Source organism: Chiloscyllium punctatum, chromosome 12 (genome assembly GCF_047496795.1).
Source record: "Chiloscyllium punctatum isolate Juve2018m chromosome 12, sChiPun1.3, whole genome shotgun sequence".
Classification (NCBI taxonomy): domain Eukaryota; kingdom Metazoa; phylum Chordata; class Chondrichthyes; order Orectolobiformes; family Hemiscylliidae; genus Chiloscyllium; species Chiloscyllium punctatum.
Window position 1 is genome coordinate 33,175,175 of NC_092750.1, and position 6,000 is coordinate 33,181,174.

Below are 6,000 nucleotides of genomic sequence, written 5' to 3' on the forward strand. Positions count from 1 at the left end.
GTGGGATAATCTGATATTCAGATAATTGAATGCTGAATAATCGAGGTTCCTCTGTTTAAAGAGCAAGAGGGTATTAGGAAAAGGGTAGATCTGTTCAGGGACGAAGGAGGGTATTTATGCCCGGAAGTGGAGGAAACAGGTGAGGTTCTTAACAAATACTTTACATTAGTATTCACAAATGATAAGAACACAGCAGGGCGAGCCACAGCAGGGGGATTTTGGTATTCTGGTCCACTTCCATATAAAAAAGGTGATGTTAGATGTTTTAAAAGCATTAACATAGACACGTTCCCCAAGACCTGATGGGATTTATCCCAGAATGCTGAGAGAGGTAAGAGAGGAAATTACTGGGACTTTATATGAAACCTTTATATCCTGATTAGTCATAGAAGCAGACTGGAGAATAATTCCTTTGTGTAAGAAGGGCAACAGGGATACTTTGGGCTATCACAGGCTGAGGGCCTTTATATCAGTGGTAGAGAAATTGCTGGAGAAGATGCTTAGTATAGCATTTATTCATATTTGGAAAAAATGTTCACACATTAGTGGTATGGCTTTGTGTAGGCAAGGTTATATCTCACAAATATGATTGAGTTTTTTAAGGAAATATCAAAGATGATTGATGAGGGTAGAGTGGTAGATGTTATCTATCTGGACTTTAGCATGGTCTGTCATGGTAGTCTTATTCAAAAGGTGAAGTCACATGGGATCTACTAAGATGGATACATAACTGGATTAGTCATAGAAGACTAGATATAGAGATTAACTGTAGAGGGTGTTTTCTGACTGGAGGTATGTGGCGAACACCGGGAAATGACAAATGGAGTTTAATCCGGACATATGCAAGATGGTGCGCTTTGGAAAATCTAATGCAGGAGCAAAGTACACTCTTAATAGCATCAACATTAAGAGAGATCTAGCCATTCTATAATGCTCTGAAAGTGGCAACACAACTGAATAAAGTGGTCAAGACGGCATACGGCATGCTTTCCTTCATCGATCAGTGCAAAGAGTATAAAAACTGCCAAGTCGTGTGGCAGCTGTATAGAACTTTAGTTAGGCCACATTTGGAATGTTGTGTCAAGTTCTGGTCACCACACTGCCAATAGGATGTGGAAACTTTGGAGAAAATATGGAAACGTTTTACCAGGATTTTGCCTGGTTGGAGGATTTAAGCTACGAGGACAGATTGGACAAACTTGGCTTATTTCCACTTGAACATCAGAGGCTGAGGGGCATCCTGATAGAAATTTACAAAACTATGAGACGCATGGATAGAATGGATACGTGTAGTCTTTTTCTCAGGGTAGAAAATTCAATTATTAGTGGATATAGGTTTAAGGTAAAAGGGATTAAATTTAAAGGAGATGTGAGAGATAGGTTTTTTTTACACAAAGGGTGGTAAATGCCTGGAATGCGTTGCCAGAGGAGGTGATGGAGGTGGATACAATAGCAACATTCAAGAGACATGTTGATAGAATTATGAAAAGGCAAGGAATCGTATGATATGGTCCACTTGCCGGCAAAGGTTTTTAGTATAGAAAGGCATCATGTCTCAGTGCATTCTTAGTGGGTTAAAGGACCTGATCTTGTGTTGTACTGTTCTTTGAATCATGGAACTTGCAATATCTAATTTAATCTGATCATTTTTGTTTTTAAATTTCTTGTTTTGCTTACTATGGTTTGACAGTCTACCCCTCAAACAAATAACTTTATCACAAACATGTTTGTATTGTTATGGACTAGGCCAGAGCCCCTCAAAACATTTCAAGAAAATGGCTCAGACCCTAACTTTGCCAGTTGTTTTAAGCAGGTGTAAAGTAGATATCCCAGGAGAAATGCCACTGGTCAAACCAAATAGTTTTAAATAAAACAGAGTGTATTTACAAGATTACCAAATGAAACACAAACAAAAGAGAACAGAATACAGAATAACATAACGTATCCGAAAACTCAACAGATAACCCAACTTAATGATGCTGTTCCAAATACTTGCAATAATCCCCATAAACACTACTTGGCACAAAAGGTTGAATTAAACACAAGGTCTTACAGGAGAGAAGTTAGAGAAATAGTACCAGCATGCACCTGCTTCTTTGGGTCCAGTAGCTTCAAAACTGCCTGACTGCTTTCTGTGAATAGGCAAACTGCCAAAATCCAAATCAAACCAAAGAAAATCTGAGATGGGAGAACAGGCCACTCCCGTTTCATTGTACAAGTGTCTTTTTTTAAAACTTAAAAGCCTTCTGTCTGAGGCAGTATCTGTTAGCTATAATCAAATTGGCCTTAAAATCCTTCAACTTAGACTTTTCAGAGTCTGTGTCTTTTACAGAGAAAAAAAAAACAAGGAGAACATAACCTTGTTAAAGGAGCAGTATCATCACAGTATGTCAGATGATCTGCTCAAATTTCAATCCCGCTGCTAACTGATATTAAAGATAATTCCTTTTTAGAAGGAAATTATTATTATGGTGACTTAATTATGACATTATGGATTAGGATGGGATAGAAGTTACCAGTTGGAGTGTTTACCGGCCAGTAACAGCAACCACAGTATAGGACAAAGTATTCAATAAAGATGTATTGGGTAATTTTGATAAATGGTCTGCAATAATCTTGGATGACTTTAGTATACATTTAATCTGGAAAACTTAGATTGGCAATTTTTCATAGAATGCTTTCGAGATAGTTGCGTAGAGCATGCTCTGACACTGGCTAGAGAGCAAATTATATTAGACTTGGAATTGTCTGATGTGACAGGATTAATTAAAGGTTTCAGAGTAAAGGCACCCTAAGATATCAGTGACTACAGTATGACTGAATTATAAGTCCAGTTGAAGGGAGAAAATGAGTTTAAGATTAGTATTTCGAATTTAAATAGGGGCAACTATGTGGGAATGAATGATAACCTTGCTAAAATGAACGACCTTATTAGATTTGGGGATAGATCAGGAAACAAATAACGACTATATAATTCGAAGTTCAAAGGCATCTAGGAGTTCTGATGGATACATCACAAAATGTCAGTATCCAGATGCTTCATGTAATCAAGAGGATAATCGGGATGAGGGATTGAACATAAAAATAAGAATGTCGTGGGGAGGTGTGGTGGCTCAATGCTGCCTCACAGTGCCAGTGACCTGGGTTTGATTCCATCCTCGAGCGACTGTCTGTGTGGAGTTTGCACTTTCTCCTTCTGTTGGCGTGGGTTTCGTCCCAGTGCTCCAACTTTCTCCCAAATCCAAAGATGTACAGATGAGGTGGATTGGCCATGCTAAATTGTCCATAATATCCAGGGCTGTTCAGGCTAGGTAGATTAACTATGGAGGGTTACAGGGATAGGATGGGGGTGGTTCTATGTGGGTTGCTATTCAGAGGGTCAGTGTGGATTTGATGGGCTGAATGGCCTGCTTCCACACTGTAGGGATTTATTGTTGTCACATGTACCTTGTACAGTGAAAAGTTCTGTGAGCATACAGACAGATCATAGCAAACAAGGTCATACAGATCATAATGGTATTTAGACAGAGTGAGACATACAAGGTTATGACTGCACAGGAGGTGTACAAAGCAAGATCTTCTGATTAATTAGATTAAGAGCAAATTAGGTTGAACTTAAAGAGGCCCATTCAGCAGTCTAATAACAGCAGGAAAAAAGCTGTTCTTCAACCTATTAGTGCGTGTTCAAGTTTCTGTACCTTCTGTTGGAAGATGTTGGAAGAGTGTATTACCAGTGGGAAGGGTCTTTGATGATGTTGGCAGCCTTTCTGCAGCAACGCGAAATGTAAATGGAATCCATGGATAGATTCCATAATAATCTGGGCTATGCATACAACCTTCTGTAGTTTCTTATGGCCTTGGGCAGAGCAATTGCCGTACCAGGCTGTTATGCACCCAGATAGAGTGTTTTCTATGGCGGATCTGTAAAAGTTGTTGAGGGTCTTTATGGAAAAGCTGAATTTTCTAAGCTGTCTGAGAAAGAAGAGGCGTTATTATGCCTTCTTGACTGTCACAGATATGTGGGAGGTCCAGGACAGACTGTTGGTTATCATCTCTCCTAGGAACATGATGCTCTCAACCTCAGTTCCATTGATATAGATAGGGGCATGTCCTCCTCTTTTCTTCCTGAGGTAAATGACCTGTTCTTTTGTTTTATCAACAGTGAGAGAGAGATTGTTATCATTACATCATAACACCAAGCTCTCTTTCTCCTTCCTTTATTCTGTTTCATCATTATTTGATATCCTGTCTACAACGGTGGTGTCATCAAATTTGTAGATGGTGTTCAGGCAGAATTTGACTACACAGTCATGGGTGTACAGGGAGTAAAATAGGGGATGTGTATGCATCCTTGCAGAGCACCACTGTTGAGGATTATGGTGGAGGAGATACTGTTGTCCATCTTCACTGATTGTGACGTATGGGTCAGGACCTAGGTTGTGGAGTTTTGAAATTAATCTGGTAAGGATTATGTTGAAGGAAGATCTGTAGTCAATGAGTAGGAGTCTGATGTAAGTGTCCTTATTATCCAAATGTTCCAGGGATAAGTGTAGGGTTAGGTAAATGGCATCCGCTATGGAGCTGTTTTCCTGTTAAACAAATTGCAGGGGATCAAGGCAGGCTGAAAGGCTAGAGTTCATATGGGCAATGACTAACCTCTCAAAGCACTTCATGATTATGGAGATCAGAGCCACTGGGCTGTAGTTGTTGAGGCGTGTTGCATGTGTTTTGTTTTGGTATTGAGATGGTGGTGGCCTTCTTGACGCAGGTGGGGACCTCAGATTGTAGCAAGGACACGTTGAAGATGTCAGTGAATATTTCCACCTGCTGGTCCACACAGGATCTGAGGGCACAGCCAGGGACTCCCTCTGGGCCAGTCACTTTCCTTGAGTTTGCTCTCAAGAAGACATCATGATCCTAGCTCAACAGTCTTCTGTGGTAAGTAATTCCACAGATGAATTGTTTTGTGAGAAAGAAATCTTCATCTCTGTCTTAAATGATGACCTCTTACTCTGAGGTTATACCCTCTGGTTCTAGACTCTCCCACAAGAGGAAGCACCCGCTCCACAGTTGACCTGTCAAGGCCTCCTTTTGCAATAAAGGCCAATAGTCCTTTGGTCTTCTCTGTTACACTGTCAGGCTGAGAGAGTTCTACATATGCTACAGCAACATGAGATCCTAATGTCATTGATAGTGGGGCTGAGGAGCCATTGTTTACATCAGGAGACCACTGGGAGAAATGTCCCATATAGAGACTATGCATCTCCCCACTGACTAAGAATGAGGACCTGGAGGTGGATCCAGGTACCTTATCCCTTTCCACTTTGCTATTGCTTCCTATTGCTCACAGAAAATGAATTAGCATACAGGTCTGTATGCATCTGTGTAGCCACTAACTTGGTAGTTAGATCCGTCTCTCCTTAAACGTTATCAATATTTTAATGGATGGAGGCTACAGATGAATATGAAAGAGAGATCCCAGCTCCTGTAGAATCCTATATTATCAGAGCCAAGATGTGGATACCCTCAAGAAGTTCTGTCAGATCTTTGGCTACTTAATTCTGTCTGTCCAGCACCTGTTATAGATGACTCCAGAGCTATGTTATCAGCTCAGGACTCAACAAGGGTCTGGCCTCTTAGGTTTTTCACGTGTCCTGTCATCTAGTCTGACATTTCTGTGATGCTGGTACCAGCTTGTGACCTCAAATCTCTACTCATGCAAACCCACTGAATTGACAAGCTTTGTGCTGGTGGAAACAATGGGCCAAGGATGTAATCTCTTTTCCCTTTTGCTCCTTCACACAGATGGATGGATCCCCTCTGGAGTTTTCACCTAGGTATTCTAATGATGTGAAGTCTTGGGGTATAGTAGGTAGTGTTCCCGCCTCTGAGCTAAAAGCTCTGAGTTTGAAACCTAGTCCAGGACTTGAAGGCAATGGAAGATACATTCATAATGTGATCAAACAAGTTGATTATTAACCTGTAAATGCTTTCAAAATT